This window comes from Ambystoma mexicanum, chromosome 9 (genome assembly GCF_040938575.1).
Source record: "Ambystoma mexicanum isolate Mex_15411 chromosome 9, UKY_AmexF1_1, whole genome shotgun sequence".
In the NCBI taxonomy this organism is placed as follows: Eukaryota; Metazoa; Chordata; class Amphibia; order Caudata; family Ambystomatidae; genus Ambystoma; species Ambystoma mexicanum.
The window spans coordinates 1,013,113,996-1,013,138,909 of NC_090931.1; the positions used below are offsets into that span (position 1 = coordinate 1,013,113,996).

The 24,914-nt window shown below is 43.7% G+C and overlaps 1 protein-coding gene across 3 annotated transcripts in view; it reads right to left on the bottom strand.

Moving 5' to 3' along the window:
* Nucleotides 1–1,478: 1,478 nt before the first annotated feature.
* The window catches only part of XIRP2 (xin actin binding repeat containing 2), a 1,616,993-nt gene continuing 1,593,557 nt past the window's right edge, over nucleotides 1,479–24,914 (bottom strand). For all 3 annotated transcript variants that reach the window (XM_069616273.1, XM_069616274.1, XM_069616275.1), the window contains one exon: nucleotides 1,479–1,612. The gene's annotated coding sequence lies outside the window, so the exon portion shown is untranslated. The remainder of the gene's footprint in view (nucleotides 1,613–24,914) is intronic.

The window sequence follows — 24,914 nt, forward strand, 5'->3', positions numbered from 1 at the left end:
TGCCTGAAGAAAAAGGACACGATAAAGTGGATCTGTGGCAACAAAAATAGCAATGGATATGTATATACAAAGTGAATTTTTACGAGGCAATATGTTTCAAAAGATATGCAAGTAAAATAATTGTGTTTAAAAAATATAGTTTAAGTAAAATTATTTGCTACAGTTAATACATTCTGCGGTGTCCTTTTACACTTTTTAGTCACCAGACTGGGCAGAGCCATAGTAATGGACATTTCTAAGGTTTTCATCAACACACAGCTTCAGAGTGTCATCCTTTGAGGTATTGTGATGGGAAGTAAAGCAAGCCTTTTCTGAGGGTGATAAATCTTGTTCTATACTTGCAACTTTATGACACAAGTCATTTGATGAACTGTCAAAAATGTTATGGCTTTTCGGCGGTGGGGTTGATGAGCTCCCGGCAGTGGGTGGCCTATCAGACTGATTAGCCTCTAAAACGATATCCCCACAGCCAATCAATTCATGATCAGAATCTTTTTCTGTCTGCTCTGAAATTGATATGTTGCTTTGATGAGGAGTTAGGCACCCAACATCTTTACATGAGGACACATCGCAATTCAACGGTGCAATACATGGCTCTTTCCAATCTGTTGCAGCGCCGCGCACAGTACCTGCCCAATACCTGGTTCCATAATTATCTACATCAAATTTAGTGGACATATCTGTCTCGTGGGCCTCAGTTACTGACCAACAAGATCTGCGAGCCTCAGAGTTGCCCTCATGGCCCCCCGAGTCTGTTGAGTTGCTACGTCTATGCATGCGGTCATAGGGGTAGAGAACTGCATTATTATTATTGTTGTTATTGCTGTTTGCATTGCTTAGCTCGTTATTTTCTACAACTGCATCATCACCAACACATGATCCATTCATGAGTGTACGTCCATCCTCCACATCACTTTCAACTATCATTTCACCACATTCTACTGTATTCCTCCTACTTTCTTTTCCATCTACTTCATCTTCAACTGCATTTACTTTCTCGCCCCCTGTCTCACTTGGCTGCCCATTCTTTTCATTTTCACCTGCTTCCGGTTCTCCAACAAGGGCATTATCTTGTGCAATGGAAACCTCGGAAGGCATTCCATTACTGCTCAGCTCTTGAGTGGAGCTCTCCGTTGGCCCTGCATGGATTCTGTGATTCCCAAGCTCACTCTTTGGTTCTGAAGCGTTAATGCCAATTTGATGTTCAATATCTCCTGGAGGCCACTTGGGCTTGCTCAGTTTGATCTCTTCCTCTATGGCAGCTGATTTTTTGGGAGAATCACTTGACGGAGGCCATGCAATTCTTAATTTGCCTCGTTCAGATGTTTTCTTCAGGCTATCGTCCAAATCGTTTGAATATCCCTGGTCAATATGGGTCTGTGGTACCAGATCCGTTTCTGTTTCTGTGTTCAGTTCTGAGGATGTTGTTTTGTGGAGTGCAGTCACTTCAGAGTTTACTTTATCGGCTGAGCTGATTTGGTTCTTGGAATTCCATTGCTCTTTGTGCTGCTTGTGTCCAAAGCCTTCATAGTAATTTCCTTTAGATTTAAAAAGCTGCTTAAAATGTGGCTTGCAGTATATCTGTCCATGGAGTGAGGCATAGGTTCCCAATCTGCCAAATAGAAAACGAATCTTATTATTAGGTACACAGAATGCATTCATAAATATCTATCATCACAAAAGAAATAAGATAATTAAAGCATCTAATTGCCAACATTTTGAGAGAGTGTTGCTGGGAACAAGAAAGGTTAAATAACCTGCCCACTCACAACGGTCTAGTGCAAGAATGGCATGTGCCTGGAAGGATTCACCCCTCCGCTGTCAAACCTATCCAAAGCCCTGGGCTTCATTGTTGACAACAGGCTTTCCTTCCCAAAGCACATAGCCAAAAGGTTGCTAACCACGTGGTTACAGATCGTCACGCGTCGCAAATTCAAACACTTCATCCCCTGCATGACTTCTGCACAGTGGTCCAAGATTCTGTGATCTTACATTACACATCAACGAGGGGGGGGGGGATCCAGCCTTACTGGCAGAGGTGTTGCTGGGGGGGGCTTAGGGGGCTGACCCCTTTCCTCTCAGAGCGACCCTCCCAGGTCCAACTGGGGTCCTTCCTCTTCTCTATCTTCCTCTCTACCTGTGGGGTTTCCAGGGTCTAACTGTTAGAACTGATATAATATTGTTTCGTCCTCATTGTATATGTTGGCCTATGCCCAGTCGCTTTACGAGGAAATCCGTATTACAAGGTTGTGACCTCAAGTGAATCAAGCCTCCATTTTAGGTTAGAGCCACCATTTTAGTTTATCGTACAAAGTCACCCTGTAGTCTAAAATGGCCATCTCGTGTGCTCTTGTTCTTGCTTTAACCTCTCCAACCTTTATAGGGGAGTTAATGTCCAACCTGCCTTCAGGCTACATGTAGATCTTGTCCTTTGTTGACCTGGGGATCAGGGGATTACTTGAATCAGCGATGTTAACCTACAAGTATACAAGAACATAATGCTATCCAAATACGACATGCAAAACATTTGTTTGATTTGTATTAAAGCAATGTGTAAAGAGTGTAGCGTTAAAACTAAAGAATAATAGTGTGTGTAGTGAATATGTTGAAAAGTAAACCGCATGCACGTGATATGTAAATTAGGAAACGAACCTGGTGCGACCCTAGCCCAGTATATAATTAACTTGTAAGAGGCTGGACATCATTATAACAAACTGTACAAATACGCTGATGTCCAGCTAGCAAATCCTGCTCACTGCTCACATTGAACCCTGCTGACGGCCAAATAGCTATTTGTGTACTTTGTTCGATACTGTTCAGTTTTGTAATAAAGATTACAAGCCTGTGTCGGTGTATTTTCCTTTGCATGGTGTAAAAGCCTTAATATTGTATTTTTATGATTTCACAGATGGCGCCCGAATAGGGACCCTCAAGATCGACTTTGTCTCATTGAAGGTTGGCTCGTCTATCGGACCGGGATCGGACGGTGCCAACAAAAACGGCCACTCTAGACGAGAAGCGAATTCCTCGACAAAACTGCACGATCCGATCCCTGAACGGTGAGCTGTAGCCCGTCTTGACGAGGGTCCATATATCGATGTGGGTAAATTTGCCAAAAATCGCCAGACACGTGGGTCCTTAGCATTATCCTTAGTAACCCGATCGGGCCTCCCAGTCCTTTGGTCAGGTGAATCGTGTCCCGATTCTTAATTTAACCCTGACAATTTGAATTTGGCGCATTGTGCTTGCGAGCACAATTACTTGACCAGGTAACAACAGAACTTTGATATGCCTGGGAAATTGTCTGCCTGTTTTAGGGCATTATTCCGCAGCGACAGACAATCTTTGGAAGATAGCCGTCCCGCACCACAGGAGGGGTCACCGGCATGTACTATGTACTGTAAGAAAGGCTTTGGTAGTATAGCATTTAATGACATTTGGCACAGACAGACCAGACATAATTCTAATCTCCCGTGGCCAACCAATGGTAGTTTCGAAATCCCTCGTATAGAATATCTAGAGTGTGTATTAGTAAAGAAAAAGGCTAGACCTGCAGCATTTGATGCATTGCACAGTTGGAAAACAGAAGCTTTGCAGCAACAAAAGAGTAGAGAAAAACATATGCGTAGACATATATAAGTGTCGAAAAGGCACGGTTATATGATCAAAATAAACAATTGGAGGCAGTTAGGAACACGGACAGGGCGTTTCAATTAGGCATTCAGAAAATCTACCCTTCGAAAGACTTTTCATACGTCAGATGAATTGATTAATAAACTTTTGCATGAACGAAGGCCCGATGCCTCCGCGCCACCCCGTACGTCCCTCCTCCTGGCGCTTTGCCCTTTCCCGTTGTTATTCCCCCTCCTATAGTTCCTCCGGTTCTCCCTGCTGTTCTTCCTGTTGTTCTTCCAGCTGTCGCTCCTTTGCCTGCCCCCTTGCCTCCACCTGTTGATATATAGAATGTGCCTGCTCTTCCGCTTCCAAGTGATTCTGCATCACTTGTAGTAGACCAGGGAGCGAGACCAAGGGTTGTGACTCGTAATACTGTGTCCCCAGACAAAAATAATGCATTGATTACTTGGGCTAAACATTGTATGGAGATGGGTGAACAAGCTGATGTTTTTTCCACACTCGAAAAGTTGAAAGGTATTCCTGAGAAAAATGTTTTTATTGAAGGATTAGGGACTCATTTGAGTATAATGTGGAATAGATTAAATGATGAAGATTTCCCACAGGGGTTACGGGATTTGAACGCCTTAGCGTTGTCCAGAGATACTGCGGAGAAGGTATACGAGCATGTTGAGAGGATTTTTGAGTATAGAAAGGAGTTGGAAGGGTTACAGAATGAGGAAGCAGATGGTGGTAGTTTAGGTATTATGTACTTACAGAAACGATTTTCTCCTCGCCGTGAATTAAAAGGTGAGGAAGCGCGAATTTGTATAAAGGATGCGATAAGATGGATTTCGGATATATCGATTACTCCAGATGAAGTATATGACACATATAGTCGGTATACGTTAGAAATGCAAAAGAAGGTGATATAGGTGATGGTAGAGTACCTGCAGAACGAGTGTGTAAAAAGAAAGATTTGTTGTCCCGCAGAATTGTTGAGTGTTTATAAGAGAGCTTTTTCGATTCATACTTCTTCGACTGCCCTAGCGCTTGATTTGGCTCTGTTGCTTAGTAAGCGTTCGGAGCTGCCTACTTCTCAGTTGCCTATGAGAGAGGTCCCTCCGACATTTGTCCCAAAAGTTGAGATTGTGGCCCATGCTGGACGAGGAATACTTGCGGGAGAAATTCCTGCACATTACGTATCACAGTTTGTGCACATCCCGTTTTCAAGACAGGAAGTGAACACCATAAAGCAATCTATTCCCGATGTAAGAAAGAATCCGACCGGGTTCTATAAAGAAATAGAGTGGGTCTTACAGTCGTCGGTATTCACCTTAAGTGATATTGATTTATTATTTCCTGTACTCCTGCCAGTCGATTTGAGGAAACAGATTAGGACTATAGATGACATACCTGGTTTGGGAGATACATGGAATAACATGGTTAGGCTAGATAGAGAAAGACCAGCTGGCGAACAACCACCTCAAGTGATATTAACCTTGCCTGATAGAATTATTGTAAAATTGAAAACTATAGTTCCTGAAAAAAAAGAATCATGTGGGACAAGCTTACGGCCTGTGTCCAAGGAAAATCTGAGGGTGCTACCGATTTCTTCAATCGGTTCGAGCAGGTATTTTCAGATTTCAGTGGACAAGACACAGGCACAGAGTCAGGGAAAAGGCTGTTTGTCGACAAATTTGTATGTGGATTGCCGCCTGACATCCAGTTACAGATTATGTCTTCCGAAAACGCTTGGCAGGCGAAGTCTGAATCAGAAGTACTGCATATGGCTCAGTACTATGAAAATCGTGTAAATACTGAAAAGGAAAAACTTGAGAAAAAGAAGGGTGACCTGAAAACAAAAGTTTATTACAACAGATTGTTAGAAGCCCTAGAGGGGGTGATCAATTTAGAGGTCAGTACATTCCACAGGGAAGTGCGCCCTTGGCTCCGGTAACCATTAACCAGTGTGCCTATTGTCGGCAGGAAGGCCACTGGCGCGCACAATGTCCGACCTTGCAGCAAAGGTCATTTGGGAACATGGGTAGACGATCCAGAGGTTGCCCAGGTGCAGGAGGCCCTGGCAGAGGTCAGTTTGCACCAGAATCACAGCAACCTCCTTCACAAGATAAGCAAGTTTCTAATGTGGATAATACACACATTTTTGATCACCCTTCTGCCGCGTACCTCTCTGAAGAGCTTCCTTTTGATAATATTCTGTTTCGCTGGGATTGCCTGAAGCAGGATTTGGAACCTACGCCTATTCCTGTTCATCAGAAAGACCCCTACGTTGAGATGGCAGTGGGAAATAGGAAGCATCTATTTTTAGTAGATACGGGAGCACAGAAATGTTAGATTGATCATTCACAGGTTCCAAATATTCCCCTGTCAGGGCAGTCCAACGTTTCCGTAGGGTTTTCAGGCACACCTGTAGTTTGTCCGGTCTCTTTGCCGGTACCGATAACACTGGGTCCCTTCACGGAACAGTGTCCATTTCTACTTACCACAAACTGTGGGGAGAACTTGCTGGGGCTACATTTGTTGAAGGCATTGCATGCAGTAATACATTGTTCTCCGGACGGAGTTCGGTTAACAATTTCACCTCAGCAATCGCTCGCCTCTCAGTTTTTGACTCGACCCTTACCGCCAGAATTCAGTAATGTTCCAGAATGCTTATGGGCAATTGATGATAATGATGTGGGCATTCTTTAAAATTGAACCTGTTAAAATTATTCTGAAACATGAAGTAAAATTGCCTCGCATCCCGCAATATAAGATCTCAGTTGAAGGCGAACAGGCTTTGAAATGTATAGTTTCTGATTTTGTACATCGTGGAGTAATTGAGGAGATTACGGGTAGCCTATGTAACACCCCCTTTTGCCAGTATACAAAAAAGGTGATAATGCGATTCCCTTTCATTTTATAATTGATTTACGTGCAATTAACAAAATTGTGGCTCCTCAATTTCCTATTGTACCTGATGTTACAATGATCCTATGATTCTGGCTTCTGCCACTCATTTTAGCGTTGTTGATCTTAAAAAATGCGTTTTTCAGTATTCCCATACACAAGCATAGCAGGTATTTGTTCGCGTTTACCCTAGGTGGACGCTCGTTCACATTCACTCATGCATCGAAAGGGTGCACTGAGAGTCCAAGTATTTAAAGTAGGGCATTGAAGGAGCAGCTCGATACTCTCGAGTTGCCTACTACTTGCACATTACTACAGTATGTAGATGATCTCCTCTTGGCTGTTGATTCTGAGAGCGCCTGTAAAGAAGGCACTGTGGTGTTGCTTTGTCATCTAGCGAAACATGGCCACAAAGCTTCACTTAAAAAATTCCAATATTGTTGTCAGGAGGTCGCCTATTTAGGCGACCTCCTGTCAAAGGAGGGAAGACGGTTGACACCTGAACGAATAAAGACTATTTATGGCATGTCTGTCCCAAATACGCAGAAGGAAGTTAGAGCCCTGATAGGTATGGCTTCTTACTGTAGATTGTGGATCCCTAACTTTTCGTTAACGATTAAACCAATGCTGGCTTTGACAAAGAAGGGCATTTCTTTGCCATTGCCATGGACTTTGGAACAACAGACAGCATTTGATTTGCTCAAATCCGCGCTGTGTTCAGTGCCGGTTTTAGGAACTCCGAATTATGACAAGGCCTTTGTGTTGTATGTGCATGAACATGATGGATGTGCTTTGGCTGTGTTAACGCAGGAACATGGGGGGGAAGAATAGGCCATGCGGCTATTTTTCATCCGCCCCTGATCCTGTTGCATGCGCTTTGCCGAGATGTTTGAGAGCTGTTGCTGCTGCTGCTGCGCCTGTAAAACAGAGTGAGGGAATGGTCCTGGATCATGCGTTAACCCTAATAGTACCTCACTCTGAAGATATTTTATTGAATAGAACTCAAACACAACACCTCATTCCGCACGATTGACAAGATATGAACTAATCTTGTTTGCCCCCACATTCAAATTCAGAGGTGTTGTGTATTAAATCCGGCTGAACTTTTACCTGTCCCGCAAGATACTGTTGATGGTGACGAAACGTCACACGATTGCCTTTATGTGACAGAACAAGAGACTATAGGCAGAATCGATCTGAAAGACATGCCTTTGAATAGCCCACAAGGAGAGCTATTTTGTGATGGCTCTTGTTTTAAACTTCCGAACGGTACATCCATGGCTGCTTATGCCGTCACTACTTTAAGCACGATTTTGGAAACCAAAAGAATTATGCATAATTCCGCGCAGGCCGCAGAAATTATAGCGTTAACTCCAGCTTGTGAACTTTCTGAAGGGCTTACAGTACATATATATATACACCGATCGCCAGTATGCTTTTGGGGTAGTCCACAACTTCGGTAGACTTTGGAAAAAACGAGGTTTCTTGAACTCGCACGGAACGAAAATTCAGCATGACACTTTAATAGTGCGATTACTTTCAGCACTCGCACTCCCTGTTCAGTTAGCTATTATAAAATGTTCAGCACATCAAAAGGTTACAGATGATGTAGGAAAAGGGAATGCTTTCGCTGATCAAATAGCTAAACAAACTGCCACTGATTTCAGTTCACAAATGTATGCTGTAAGAGAAACTGTAAATATTTGCACTTTGGGTGAAAGTATCGATTCTGTAAAAGACATTCAAGCAGATGCTACCATAGAGGAAACTAAGAGATGGATCGAGGGTGCAGGGAGACTGGATGATGATGGGTGTTGGGTGGACAATATTGAAGGAAAATGGTTACTCCCTGATGCCTACATTACAATGATGGTTATTATGGCTCAAGGTCCGACACATGTTTGTGCGTGTAAATTGACTAAAATGCTACACAGTGTATGGGCCAATGATAAGATTTTCAAAACTGCGGAGCGCTTTGTCCAAGGGTGCATGGTCTGCTTGCAGCACAATGTAGGAAACGGTACCTCGACTCCTAGAGGAAGTTTCACTCCACCTTCTGTTCCGTTTGAGGTTATTCACTTTGATTTTATTGAAATGGAACATTGCAACAATCTTAATATGTATTGGTTATCATTTGTGCCTTTAGTAAGTGGGTTGAGGCCTTCCCGGTTAGAGATGCAACGGCCATAACCACGGCAAAAACTCTGTTGAAATTATTTTTCTCCTAGGTTCGGGCTGCCGAGAGTCATCTGGTCGGATAATGGGCCACACTTTATCGCTACTGTAATCCTACAAATTTGCAAAGGATTGCAGATTGATAAACGATTCCATTCAGCCAGACATGCCCAAAGTGCCGGATTAGTGGAAAGGCCTAACAGCATTATAAAGAACAAGCTCGCTAAGACGTGCGCTGGCACTAAGCTAAAATGGCCAGACGCCTTACCGATCGCGTTGCTGTCGATGAGAACAACCCCTCAAACTAAGACTGGGCTCTCTCCCTTTGAGGTGGTAATGGGGAGACCTGCTAATATTTGGGGTTTGCCAAAAAGCAGCTCATTGCGGGATAGAGAAAATGTGCTTCTTTCAGATTACTGTAACCAGTTGACTAAAAATCTGTTTTCAATTTATCACCAGGTGCGAGAGGCATTACCTGTACGGTACGAGGGTCCGGGTCATAGTCTACGACCAGGGGACTGGATCCTCATGAAAGTTTTTGAGAGGTCGTCTTGCCTTGCACCTCGGTGGAGGGGTCCCTACCAAGTCCTGCTAGTCACTCAGACTGCTGTGCAGGTAGCGTGTCGTAAGAACTGGATCCATGCGACGCACACCAAACGGATCCCACAGCCCGTGCCATACGATACAGAAGACACAGAATCCCTTCCCACTGCTGTAACTAGCATGCCTGAAACAGCAACAACCAACAAGGGAGAATCGGAGACCGCTCCAGAATCCTTAAGACCAGACAAAACGGCCATCTTGTCTCCGCACTCCCCAACAGTGGAACTTCCAGATTATTCCTTTTCTGATCCCATTTCCGTTCACTCGCCACCTCCAGGAGCAAGTGACGACACTTTGTTCTCACCAGAAACTGTGAAATATAATTTGCGTCCAAGGAAGTAAAGGTACAGCATGGTCTGACTGTGCGATTGAGAAAATCATTTGAGGGCTTGTCTTTTGGCCCGACTGTACGGAAGGATTCTGTTGGCTAAGGGTTGTGGGAAAGACATTAAGAAGACGCAAGCCTGGAGTCGCCAGCAAATGAACAATTGGTGTTTTTCGATTGAAGACTACAATGCCTGCACCCGCTACCACTCGTACCGAACTTTTAGATAAAAATATGACTAGCAGAGACAATGATCAAGCATGTAAACGGACCCCCAAAGTGTATTGTTGCTGTTTTGTAATAATAACTGGATTTTTAGTAACTGTTGGTTTTGGGTTATGGTATCTGGAGGAAGCATAACCGTTAGAGGACTTTTTACCTATTGAACATGTATCTGATATCCCCACTCCTTCCGTGCAATTGCATACTTTATCACCTAGAGATTCTTCGCATAGACGGAACTATCAGAATAATACTCTTTTGTTAATTATGAATGCCACTCATGCAATTTTAAATAGAACCAATTGCTGGATTTGTTCACATCTACCACAACATGGGGATAAGGGGCTAGGTTGGTATATTCATCCTTTACATTTAACATCTGCTTGCTATGCTTCCCTTAGAGCACTATTCTTTGGCCGATGGAATTACAGCATCTCAGGGAATTTTGATGGTACAAATTTGAATAGTTTTGAAAAGCATGTTTTGATGCCCCTGGGATGCTCGCTTTTTGCAAATAGAAGTAAGCCACACATTGCTTCTGTTAGGCCCTCTGATAGATTGTCTCGTCCTTTTCAGTCTTTAATCTCTTTCAAAATGGCTCCTATAGGCAATAAGGATGCCACGCCTCCATCTTATTCTGTTAACCATAGCCCCGATTCACTATCCTTCTGCATACAGAGGAATGGAACACGTTCAATGGGTAATTTTAGAAAGTGCGCGTACGTTGCGAATTTGACTAGTGAGAACAGACCTCTGTACGTTGGCGAACCTGTCTTTTTCGTTTGCGGTGATGTGGCATTTCCAAGGTTGCCCAGGGATTGGCAAGGAACCTGTTATTTAGGGATTCTACTACCTGGGGTATTTATTTCCAGTACTGCAGAAATTTCGAAAACTATGTAAGTGATATTCAATCAACACCACAGCTAAGTCAATGCCTAGTCTGGGATGCTGAGGAAAACCCTTATTGATGTATTTTTATATCCAGTTCAGTACTCTGGATGACAACCCTTGTATAACACCCCCCTCTTAGAATCCCCCTGACCCCACTGAGCCCAGAAGTAGGTTTGTTTTGCAAATTACAAGGTTTATTTGGACAATTCAACAATATATATCTATCACACTTTTATAATATATTAATATCTGATAGTACACTGAGACATATGATGTGGATCCACAATGGGTAATGTTACAGTGGTACACTTGATTACTTAGGAGTAGTATATAGGTTGAGGTAGCTGAGAATGCTTTATGGTTTCAAGGAAATGCAATGAGGAATAAAATGCAGTACAGAAATACTTGATATGATTTTAGCGAAAGATAAGATGATCACTTTTTCTCTGGCAATTCACCCCCCTCCCCTATGCAATGTAAGAAATGGAAGGAGATGGAAAGAGGAGCACACCGTTCTCAGGAATGCGATCAAATACAATACGAAATTCAGTTCCCCCCCAGCAAGCTTAGAGGAAACAGGTAGGAGTTTGAAACACAGGCCCAAAATGCTTTTTAAATGTGATGGCAATGGATGGGAAAATGTACCAACTGATTTTAATTCCCTCTAGAGATTCAGGGTGAGTGGGAGATGCGTGCTGGTATTAGTTCAGGCTCACTTTAGCAATGCTCTATGAGTTATTACCAAGTTGCAAACGGATTTTAACAAAAGAAAGAATGGAGCTGCTATTTTGACAAGTGGAGAAATTGAGCCAAAATCACAAATCGCTGTAAATTTCGTGAGTGCGTAAATCGTGATTACGGGAAAAGTATAAGGAGTAGGAAGTCGGAAGTCGGTTCTAGGTTCCTTGGAAAGCCTAGATTCAGAGGAAAGTTAAATTTCGTTCCCAGCCCAAACGGTTCAAGAGATACGGACGATTTAATAAAGGTAGATTTTCGGATTTAAAGTAAACTCAAAATGACAGGTGACAGCTTGCAGCTGCAGAATTGACAGGTGACAGTTGTGCAGCTTTAAAAATGACAGATGACACGATTTCTAGGAGGCAGTTCTACTTAGGTTAAAATAGTTTGGATTAGATATTTTAACTAAGAGATTGGTTCTGCACAGTTCTACTAGCTACTCACAATATAAATTTGAACTAGGCCTCGTCACAGATCTGGTCAACACGTCCGGCTGCGGTTCTGTCTGCTCGGCGGGTCAATCAGGCACCGGTTCTGCTCACAGCGATCTGGGTCAGCTCTGCTCTGCTGGTCTAGCCTCTCTGGATTCTGGATGTAACACTGCTTTCTGGGTACTGCTACAGGTTCTTGCAAAAATTCTCGGCAAAACTTCAAACAGCTCGCCCGGCTGTTGAATAGTTTGGTTAGTTTAGAGGCCTGCTGAAGAGGATTCAGCTGGTGGATTCAGGCCTCTCTGCTACAAGTTCTGGAGCTAATTTCTGCTAAAGGTTCTGGAGATTGATGGATTTGAAGTCTGGATCCCTGGATGTGAAGTCGTCGGTCAGCATGCTCCGCAGCAAATGGAATTCAATGTCTCTACCTGTCCCAGCAGTCTCTTTTTATGTGTTTTGGAAAGTGCGTGTGTGCGTTGGTCATAACTAAACCTGCCCCTCTCACTTATCATTGGCCAATTCCTCCTCTTTCCCTTGATTGGGGGAAGGAAATGTGAGTCAGAGTGATGCTGTACGTTTTATGGTCAGAGGAACCTCCCCTTGTCAGATTGCACACAAATCTATTTCTGACCCAAATACATATTTATCTATGTACCATTTTTTTGATGATATAGGTCCAGTTAACATATTTTCTGTAGCACCAAACCATCCGATCCCTGTCTTTGTACGATGTCGTGTCCACTGATGACAGAATTCTCCCCTTTTCATCCAGATAACGACCTCTAAACCTTTCCAGTTTTTACACAAATGTGCACCAGGGATATGGGTTACAGATGATAAAGTGTCAGATTTTTAACATGCATACATTTGGAGTGAGACCCTATTTTCCGCTAGCAACCCCCCAGAATACACCACAGGGTCCTAACGCCTCTTAAAATGTTCACAGAAAAATCACAAAAATAATGATATTACTTATATAATTCTGAAAAGTCTGCACTATGAGTTATCTACCTTTTTAAAATTATGCTCTGGTCAAAAAGGGGTGTGGCTTCCCACATCACAGGGTGGAATAACTGGTTTATCCACTTCCCCCAAGCTAGCTTGTTCACAGAGGCACAGCTGCCCCCAGTTTCTCCCAAGAGGAAGCTATTTTACGACGCCCCCAGTATAACATTTGCCGGAGTCCAGGACAGGCTTTTGTTCAACTCCCTGTAGTCCCCAGCTGCTCCACCCCTAATCTAATCAGAGAGGTGACAACGCCTTTTGGCAAGGGGCAGCAGGATGCAGCTAGGCCTGGGAAGAGTGGCTGTTGATCCAGTTTCAAATCCTGTCTGGGGTAGTTGTCAGGCAGAATCCAGTTTCATTAAGCCAGGTTTCAGCTAAATGTCACTATTTGTTCCCAGTTTTCTACATTCAAATCAAACTGACAATTTTTACCTATACATTAAATAATTACTTCCTTCATGGCATTTCAGAATATAGTTTTACATTGTATCCACCTCTTAGCAAGTCTTTCCTTGGTCTGGTTTTGTTTCATTTGTTCAGTTTTACACAAAAGTCTGGTGGTTTTAAAACGCTGGCTTTCTGATAGTGGTGAGTACTGGTAATGCAACCATTTTTGGGATTAAGAAAATGAATTCCCCACAGTTCCGAGTTGCTTTTTGGCAATCAGCATTGCCATTCCCAATGGTTTCAGGCTACTGTGTGTGTAGCCCAATGGTGGTTTTAGGCAGTGCCCTCCTGTGCTCACAACATAGGCAAAAATGGGTGGTAGCCTATTCTTCTTGTTTTCCCTGTGCACTCTCTGGGGAGTTCTGGCCATCATGATGTTTTCCATGCCAGTACTGCACAGTTTTATGGTAGGGCTTGGATGCATGGGTAAAAACATCCCACAACTCGTCCACGACGAGGTGTGAAAGGGGATACTCCAGCGCAAACTCTAGGGGACATCATGAAATCCTTTATGCCATTTTTTGGGCAAATTACGAATTCAGAAGATATCAGGGGACTAGCGAGAGTATTGGAGAGAACCATCAATCGGACCACTGACATACTCTATAATATGACATTAGAACAGAAAGCGATAAGATTAGTGGCTCTTCAGAACCGGATGGCATTAGATGTCATTCTGGCTGAGCGTGGAGGAGTATGTAAATTAGTGGGGTCCACTTGCTGTGTTTACGCACCAGACTCCTCTCCAACAATCTTTAGGGCTATCCAAAATCTACATGTTCTTAGTTCAGAAGTACATGTTCCTGAGGGAAACTGGGAACTTAGTGCATGGTTTTGGGACCTCCTATGGTCATGGGGATGTAAGTTGTTTTCGGCTCTGCTGATTATCTTGGGAAGTTTTCTGTTTCTTTGTTGTTGTATACAGTGTCTCCCTGGTATATGCTCAGTATTAGGGGGGTGTTGCGCGCAAGCAACAAGTATATCAGGGCATAAAATATACGCCCCAGATAAGGTTTCCAAAGAGTATGTATTGAAAGAACTCTAGTGTCTGATCTAATAGCAATAGATATGTCCGACAATGATTCGGGATGTATAGACATTGAAATGTGGAGTTAACCACAAAACGATTGAAGGTAGTTTAGCGCCTGGCATAGGCCAAAAGGAGGGTTTGTTAGAACTGATATAATATTGTTTCGTCCTCATTGTATATGTTGGCCTATGCCCAGTCGCTTTGCGAGGAAATCCGTATTACAAGGTCGTGAACTCAAGTGAATCAAGCCTCCATTTTAGGTTAGAGCCGCCATTTTAGTTTATCGTACAAAGTCACCCTGTAGTCTAAAATGGCCGTCTCGCGTGCTCTTGTTCTTGCTTTAACCTCTCCAACCTTTGTAGGGGAGTTAATGTCCAACCTGCCTTCAGGCTACATGTTAGGGTCATGTAGACCTTGTCCTTCGTTGACCTCGGGATCAGGGGATTACTTGAATCGGCAATGTTAACCTACAAGTATACAAGAACAATAATGATATCCAAATACGACATGCAAAACATTTGTTTGATTTTATTAAAGCAATGTGTAAAGAGTGTAGCGTTAAAACTAAAGAATAATACTGTGTGTAGTGAATATGTTGAAAAGTAAACCGCATGCACGAGATATGTAAATTAGGAAACGAACCTGGCACGACCCTAGCCCAGTATATAATTAACTTGTAAGAGGCTGGACATCATTATAACAAACTGTCTAAATACGCTGATGTCCAGCTAACAAATCCTGCTCACTGCTCACATTGAACCCTGCTGGTGGTCTCTGTGATGTATTGACGGCCAAATAGCTATTTGTGTAATTTGCTCAATACTGTTCAGTTTTGTAATAAGGATTCTGGGAATCTTTACAAGCCTGTGTCGGTGTATTTTCCTTTGCATGGTGTAAAAGCCTTAATATTGTATTTTTATGATTTCACATAACCTCTCACCCAGGCTTTTCAACCAATACCTGGAAACTCTCGCCCACTCCACGTCCATTTTCTGCTCTAATTTCCAGTGCTACGCTGACAACACAATTCATTTTCCGGCTGCCCTCGGCCATCTCCTCTCCCTCTCTCCCTCCCTCTGTTATCTCCGACTGCCTCTAAGCGCCATTCAAGATTGGTGTGCTGCCAATGAGCTTTGCCTGAATGCCAGCAAGACGGAGATCCTCCTCATCAGCACACCATCTCCATCCTTATCCTTCACTCTCCTCCTTCCCCTACCTGTGAGGCTAAGAACCATGGGGTCCTCTTTGACTCCACACTTTCCTTCTCCGCCCACTCTGAGGTCTCTAAAAAGTGAAACATCCTACCGCACCTCCTAAGAGGAACTCTTCTCTCCTTCCCTCAGAAGCTCACTGTCTCCCAAGCTCTGGTTCTCTCTAGGTTGGACTATTGTAACAGCCTCTTTCTAAATCTACCTGCCTCTACTCTCCTCCCTCTGAAAATTATACAGAACAGGACTGCGAGACTTGTCCTTGGCCTCAAGCCCTGGGATCGTATCTCTCCAGCTCTGAAATCTCTCCATTGGCTCCCAGTGGATGCAAGGATTAAATTCAAAACCCTCTGCATTGTCCACAAGGCTTTCTGGGGCCTGCGTCGAAAATTCCTTCAGCTATCGCTCTGCAAATACCTCCCCTCTCGAGCTCTTCGCTCCTCTACCTCTAACTCCCTCTGTGTCAATCGTTTTTCAAAGAAACGAGCTGGGGGTAGATCTCCATCTTCGGCTGGGGCCTCCCTCTGGAACAGCCTCCCTGCCACTCAAACTTGAGGATAACCATGTAGGGTTCCGGAAGCACCTCAAGGCCTTCCTCTTTGCTTCTGCCTTTGCTCCCCCTCCCCCCGCTGATCTGCTCTTCCTTGGCACAGTGCACCTGGCCACCCTCTGTCCCCTGGGCCCAGGTACCTGCTCACCCTGCCACCCTCCTGCACTGCCTCCTTGCCACCCCTTGCACTGGGGACTGTATCTGTACCCATACAGCCCCCCCCATTCTTCTTCTTTTTCTGTATTTATCAGACTTACCCAGTCTGCTGCGTTAAACACAGCAGTTGCCACTTGCGGGCTGCACTACCAGTGTTTATTGCCTCCATGTCCTATTTATTTTTATTTATTGTTATTTATCTGCTCTCCTCTGCTCCACACTTTTCATTCTCCCCCTTCCATGCACTTTTTCCCTCTTCCCTTTCCCATACACTTGCATGTTCTCAATGTCTCTGGGCCTAGTAAAATCGTTGTGTTGTGTTCTCCCCTGTTCCCCTCCCTTGCCTAGTCGCGCTCTGAAACACTTGTGTACGAGCGCGATACAAATAAAATATCATATCATATGGCCCCTGGTCTTTTGGTTGGAGCCCCATATAGAAGCTCAGGGGCTACAACCAAAAGGCTTTAGCTAGCCGAGAGTCCCGCCAGTCCCGACATTAGCTTAGCCCCTGATTTTTTCCAGACCTAACAACAACCGACTGGTTTAAGACCGAAATGGAGGTACGTAAGTTTTTCCGTACCGTGCGTCTCAAAGCATTTTTTGAGGACCAAGAACAAGAGTATGTCGAACCAGATTCAGGGTTACATGCGCCATCCACCTTCTGTCCGCAGGACCATCAGGTACCGCCTGAAATCATTACTTTTGAGAAATGTGTGCTTAAAGATCTACACAATCTCAAGAGAGAAAAATCCAACTATCAACATAATATCTCTAGAGAAGAACATCATGCTATCATGGAATTATCCAAAAAATCTGTCATTGGTCATAAAACCAGCTGATAAGGGGGGTGGGATCGTATTGGTGACCTCAACCCAATACCTCAAAATGGTTCATGACCTTCTAGCAGATGACATTAGCTACACTAAAATTAGAGAGGACCCGACCAAGTCCATTCTCAATGAGATTATTGAGACCGCCAACTATGCAAGGGACAGAGAATGGATCACTAAGAAAGAGTTTGATTTTTTGACTAGAAATCAAGGAAGGGTACCCACCATCTATGCCCTTCCTAAGATTCATAAAAACAACATCGATCCACCAGGCAGACCCATTGTGTCCGGGTGTGGGTCGATACTTGAACCTGTTTGTAAGTTTATAGATTTCTTTCTGAAACAGATGAGTGTCCTGACCCCTACATACCAAAGAGACACGACCCACACGATTCAGGTATTTGAAGACCTTCCTTTTGACCCTACACAATTTCTGCTAGTTACTATGGATATAAAATCTTTGTACACTAGCATACCCCAGGGCCAAGCAATTGAGTGTATGAGAAGACAGTTGATGAAATATGACCTCCAGGAAAGAGTCCCCATCCCTTTCATCATCGAATTACTCACCCTAGCCCTCACAAAAAACTATTTTGACTTTGACGGCCAGTTTTACTTGCAAACGAAAGGCACGGCAACGGGGGCGACTTTCGGTCCAAGCCTAGCGGTTCTGTTCATGGCAGAATTTGAGCAAATAAACATTTTGGCTGACACTAATCCCTTCAGAGAAAACATTCAACAATGGAAAAGATACATTGACAACGTTTTCTTCATTTGGGAAGGAACCAAAGACACCCTTGACGATTTTTTAGCTTGGCTGAATAATGTTAACAATGACATCCAATTCACAATAGAATCCAGTGCAACAACGGTTAATTTTCTAGACTTAGAAATTAAACACAGTGAAGGAAAAATTAAATGCAATCTTTTCCGAAAACCTAGTGATAGGAATACTCTCCTTCATTTTTCTAGCGACCACCCTAGACATCTCCGAGAGAACCTCCCATTCGGTCAATTCTTGAGGATCAGACGCAATTGCTCTGACATTCAAGACTTTTACCATCATGCTCATGATTTGGACAATAGATTGACCCAGAGAGGATATCCATGCCACATCACATCCAAATCTAAGAAACGTGCCCGATTTTATAACAGGGAGGCACTATTGGCCCCCGAAATAAAATCACTGGATACCCACCCCAGGACCACCTGTGTCATTACACACGGCACCCACTCTATGAAAATCAAGAAATTGATTTCTAAATATTGGCCACTCACCCGCCTGTGCCTACAGGATGAACCATTCCCCAGATTTGCCTTTAAACGTGGCAAGAATCTAAGGGACCACCTTGTACACTCTAGGTTCTTAAAACCTGCACCGAGAGAGGGACTATGGAATTTGAGAAGTGCAGTGGGCCACTTTGCCTGTGGCAATTGCACTCCGTGCAAATACACTAAAAAACTTAAGATTTCATGGTGAATGGAAAACCTTGGACCCTACGCAATGTAACAAATTGCAAAAGCAAGCAAGTAGTGTACATCATCAAATGTCCATGCGGCCTCAGGTACGTGGGTCAGACCATGCGTGCTGCCCACATCAGAATCTGCGAACACCGGTCGAGGATTCGTTGTAAAACCATAAGTGCCCCATTGGTGAGTCACTACATGGAGTTCCACCATTCGATCGATGATATTACCTGGTGGGTCGCTGACATCGTTGTACATTCTTCGAATGCCCTTACGGGCCTTCTACAAAAAGAGGCCAGGTGGATCCATCGTCTTGATACCTTTCAGAATGGTCTCAACGAAGAGTTCATACCCCCCATATGACTGGACATACTGATGATACAGTTACATTGTGCGGACCTCGGTGCCCTTGATGGTGACTCTGTATGATTACTGTACCATGCTGTAGTGCCATGACAGTCGTAGGCACGCTCCCTCTGACTGTTTGTTGCGCGGCCACTATGCAAGAATGTTAGCACCCCTGCCCCTTCTGTGCAGGACACATTTGGACCAAAACTCCCCGCCCCCCCACAGCCTATCCTTCACAACCAGCTCTAACTCAGCGGGCTCCTGCAGCACACTCAGCCATACCGCACACCAGGGCTGGTATGTTTACATACGGGGCTAGCAACCCCGCCCCCCTTTCCATTGGCTGCTTAGCCCGCGCTCCGAGCACCAGACGCCGGACGCGTGCTCCACCCTCTTGACGAGGACCGGGGTTACCGTGACAACCCCCTCGTATCCAACAAGCCGGCGCTAATCTATCACAGCTGCCGGTTCCGAACAGGACCTTCGGTCAGCCATTTCACCCCAGCATGACGAGGCACTCTGTCCTCAACTCAGTGAACCGAGTTAGCAGAACGTGGCGTCGTTTCCACAGGGATTTTGCACAGACTGTGGGATGTTTTTACCCATGCATCCGAGCCCTACCTCAAAAACTGTGCAGTACTGGCATTGAAAACATCATGATGGCCAGAGCTTCCCAGAAAATGCCCAGGGAAATGCATGAAGAATAGGCTGCCACCCATTTTTGGCGATGTTATGGGCACAGAAGGGCACTGCCTAAAACCACCATTGGACTACCCACACAGTAGCCTGAAACCATTGGGAATGGCAATGCTTATTGCCAAAAACAACCTAGAACTGTGGGGAATTCATTTTCTTAAATCCCAAAAATGGTTGCATTACCAGTACTCACCACTATCAGAAAGCCGGCGTTTTAAAACCACCAGACTTTTGTGTAAAACTGAATAAATGAACCCAAAGCAGGCCAAAGAAAGACTTACTGAGAGGTGGATACAATGTAAAGTTATATTCTGAAGTGACTTGAATGTTCATAACAAGACTGGATGAGCTCTGCAGGTCTGCAGCATCCTAACTGAATCTGGATTTAAAACTACCAAAAATCGAAAATGTTTAAATTAACTGAGTGACCTACTTTTGAGTGTCACATAGTTTGTCACTGTTGAAATGTCATAGTTTTGAACTTAGAATCAGCATTCTAGCTGCATATGTAAAAATTGTCTTGACTTAAACTGGGGAACAAAAAGTGACATTTTATCTGAAGCCTGGCATAATGAAACTGAATTTTGCCCACTAGCTACCCCCGACAGGAGTTGAGACTTGCACAACAGCTGTGTTCCCAGGCCTAGCTGCCTTTTGCTGTTCCCACCAGTAGGAAATTGAACAAAGCCCTGTCCTGACTCAGGCAAATGTTTTATTGGGGGGGGGTCGTAAAAGTGGCTTCCTCCTGGAAGGAAAGGGGAGGAGCACTGCCTGTGAGAGCAAGCTGGCTTGGCAGAACTGGAAAAACCAGAAATTCAACCTTGTGCTGGGGGGAAACCACACCCCTTTGGGGCCAGAACATAAATCTAAAAAGATGGATCATTCATGGAGTGGACTTGTGAAAATTGTATAAGTGATATCATTATTCTTGTGATTTTTCTGTGCACATTTGAAGACGTGTTAGGACCCGGTGGCATGTTCAGGGGGGGTTTTAGCAGAAAAGAGGATATTACTCTAAATGTATGTATGTTAAAAATCTGACACTCCACCATCTAATGCCCACATGCTTATCGAACATTTGTGTAAATGCGGGGACAAATCCAATATTGGTAACCGGACCAAAAAGTGAAATATGTTGCCATTTTTGAACCCAAGCTCCTAGAAACGACAGAATTGGAACAGGGGCTAGGATCAGTAAATGCATGATGTGTGTATGCAATGCCAAACAACTGTCTATCGGGGAAGTATGTATTTGGATCAGATATAGATTGTGTGTAAAGTTGACAGGGGTGGGTTCTCTGTATCATAAACAGACCTCATCATGATGACACTTCATTTCATTCCCCCAATCAAGGGGAATAGGAGGAAGTGGCCAATGACAAGTGGAGAGGGGTAGGGCCTAGAAAGCTAGCCTCTCCACCCACTTTCAAAACACATAAAAGCAGACAGTCAGGACAGATAGAGACATTCAATTCCATTTGCTGCAACGCGCTCTGCCGGACCATACAATATCCAGAAGATACCAGATTTAACACATAGACTTTAAAACTCCAAAGAACTTGATTCAGAACTCAAGGCAAGGGCCTAAACCCACCAACTGAGAACTCTTCTCAGTAGGCCTCAGCATCCAGCAAACCTAATAGCGGTAGCAGCATCCAGGAGCCGTGCAGATCAGCGCTGGATCCAGAGAAAGCTGTGCAGAAAGATTCAGAAGCAGTGCTGTACCCAGAGAAAGCAGAGCAGTATCCAGAACCAGAGGCCAGAGATCCAGAGTGACCCAGACCGCTGTTAGCAGAACCAGAGAGCTGACCCAGATCACTGTGAAGTGCTGAGACCAGAACCGGAGTCCAGTCCAAAACCTGACCAGATCCGTAGCCAGGCCTAATTCAAAAATATATTGTAAGTACCTAGCAGAACTGTGCAGAACCAATCTCTTAGTTAAAATAATATAATTCAATCTATTTTAATCTAACCAGAACTGCCTCCTAACTGTCACCTGTCATTTGCAAAGCTGTCACCTGTCATTTTCTAGCTGCAAGCTGTAACCTGTCGCGTTGAACTTTTAAAATTTCAAATCCGAAAAACTACCTTTATTTAATCGTCCGTATTTCTGGAAGCGTTTGGGCTGGGAACTTAGTTTAACTTAGAACTTAGCTTAGAATCTCAGCTTTTCAACGGGCCTAGAACTGACTTCCTACTCCCTATACTTTCTCCGTAATCACGATTCTCGCACACGCGAATTTTGCTGCGATTTGCGATTTGGCCCGATTTCTTTACTTGTAAAAAGATAGCTGCTTTCGCCTGAACTACTAAATTTCGTTTGCCTCTTAAGAACCATCCCTGAATCATTGCTAGAGTGAGCCTGGACTAATATTAACTAGATACCACTCACCCTGAACCTCCTGAAGGGAATTAAAAGCATTTTCAGCATATTTCTCACTGCATTGTCACCATATTCAAAGCATTTTGCCTGTGTTTCAAAACTCCTATCTGTTGTATAAACTGCTGGGGGGTGAATTGTCCAAGAAAGTGATTACATTGTCTTTTGCTGAAACCCTATCAAGTTATTTTCTGTACTGCATTTTCATTCCACCTTGCATCCATTTGAAACCATACAAGTATTGTTGCTATCATATCCATCCTATAACCACTCATCATTGATTATAAAGAAGTGTGCTAGTGCCAGACTATCCATTATTGATTACTGCTCAGATTAAGTGTGATATTCAATTATTAATTTATTGTAAAGTGTGAAATATATATATATTGTTTAAATTCTCAAATAAACCTTTTAAACTTGCAAAACAGAACTCCTTCTTGGCTCAGTGGGGTCAGGGGTATTCCAAGAGAGGGGTGTTATATAGGGGTAGTCACCCAGAACTCATGAACTGGACATATAGATATATCAATAAGGGTTCCCATTCAGTATCCCAGACTAGGCATTGACTTAGCTGTAGTGCTGGATTGATTCCTCTTACAAGACGAATCCTAACCTCTGCTGTTTTCTACTTTCGTACACTAGTAAGTTTTCCAGTTTATTCTGGGTTTCAGCAACAGCCCCCTGCCAGGTTCTTTACATGGTTCCTTTCATATGGCTTCTCCACATAGTTGTTACTGTGCTTCCGCCTAGGTCCAGCACAAGCGCTCATACAGTGTTTTTGCCTTTCAAGGTTAGGTGTGCTTGCTCATTATAGCACCCTTGGTGACTACTGACTCCATCTTTAATTACTGAAGACGGACGTGTTTTCCTTTCCACCTAACTGTTCGGACAAGTTCTACCCGGAGCATTTCACTACTAAGGTACCTTTTACGTGTGTCTCTGCCCCACCGGGCCTGTTACTGTTAAATACCAATAACATAAATCCTTTTTAAAACTTGATATTAGCACTATGCTATGCTCATATCCACTTATGGGCTTGCATGCACCCGTATACTTATACCATGCTTTTATAAACCTGCATGCCGTCTCCCCGTTATTCTCCTCTATAGGATCCCTCACCATTCACTCTATGACCCTGTCTGGGCACCTTGCACTCCTTTTACTTATTGTAGTGCTTGTTCTTTAGTTATATTCATGATTTGGAGCGCCACCTTTCAGATAAAATAATCAGGAGCAATACCACAACATGCTCCGATGGCATCCGACAAACTCCTTCACTGACTTTTCGCTCTTTCTATGAATTATACTCTCACTAAGGCTGTATTCTCTCCACAGCATTTTCAGAAGCGTGACCCAGGTGTGCTCTACCTTTTTCTTTCTACTTGGCCGCATTGTTACACAGCGTACGAAGTTCAATAGGTTTGGAAAAGTAGCCTTCTACGGACTGCACTACGCTCTTTAATCTATACTGGGTGAGTGGTCCGTATATTTATGACAGCATACACTTGAATTATGATATCCCTCTGAAGTTGTCTGTATAGCAGCCTGTCTATATGACTTAAGTATGCCCTTTTTTCTGCCCCCTCTAGGGTGATACTATCAACTCACCTCCATCCTGCCCTGAGGAAGGCTCTGACTACTGATGCCAGTTTGGCATGCCGAAACGTGATTTATATATATGTTGTTCCCTTTAGGAACGAACTTTTGATTCTTTCCCACACGTTGGCAGATTAAATATACAAACTCAGCTAAAATAATATTCTTTTTACATACCTACCAGGGTAATTTTTTATACACCCTGGTAGGCCTTATGCTGCAGGAACTATGGGTAGCCTGTAATAATTGTTTTATCTTGATGTGATTAATATGTTATCCCTTCTTTTGCACTTGATATATTTGTGATGAATGTTCTGTTTTTCTTTATTTTTTCAATTGCTCTATTCTACTTATTTTTTGCTTTAGAAATTGTGTAAAATCTCCAAAAAACTATGCTTTCAACAATAAATGTATGGTTAGCATTTCTCAGACTGCTCCCTTGGTGTATCCCCAGTGATTTGCCTCGCAAACACTAGCCTTTAAATTACTATGGAGATTTAATTTGAATGTCGGACAGAATCTAGGACTGTCTCGAGTGTGAGTACCCCTTTGTCGGTTTTTGTAAATTCTACATACTTTGCCCCCACTCACACTTGCACACAGGGGCTCCCCTATTGTTTGTTACACACACCTGGTACCTCTCATGGCAACCCACCTCATTACACGGGCTTGCAAAATAGATTATCTCTCCAACACTGCCTGAGCTTCACTGTCCCCCACTCCCCAGTGGCATTATAGTCAAAACTGCATGCATCTATCTTACAAAGAAGTTGTGAACAGAACAAATGCCACACCTCTGGAGGCCCTCAGTGCTCATGGCAAAACTATCAAAAGTTTGAAGTGTAGGCTAGCAGCATTTCTCCTGCCAAACCTGCCCCGGCCCCTACACCACCATCCGATCATATGGACCTTAATCCTGGCAGAGGCTCGATATGCCCCCCTCCCCAACCTACAGTTCTGAGAAACACCCAAAACATGGCTCTTTCAACAATACCTAATAAATACAAATCCCTCTCCTTCTTCACCAATAGTACTGCAACACCAATGCTGGCACAATCCTGTTGTAAAACACCCAGCTACTTTTACGGTAGGTTTGTGTGATCATCACTAAAATAAAAATATATGGTCTACCATCACATTTTAGCTCATTGCTCCTTACAACAGATATCACTTTCATCCCTCCAACAAGGAATGTCCAGGACTAAAATGACAGCCAACACTCCCCAAAACAAGACTATCACAAAACAACCCAGACACATGTTTCTGCCACGTTGGGTGCCATCGGCGATGG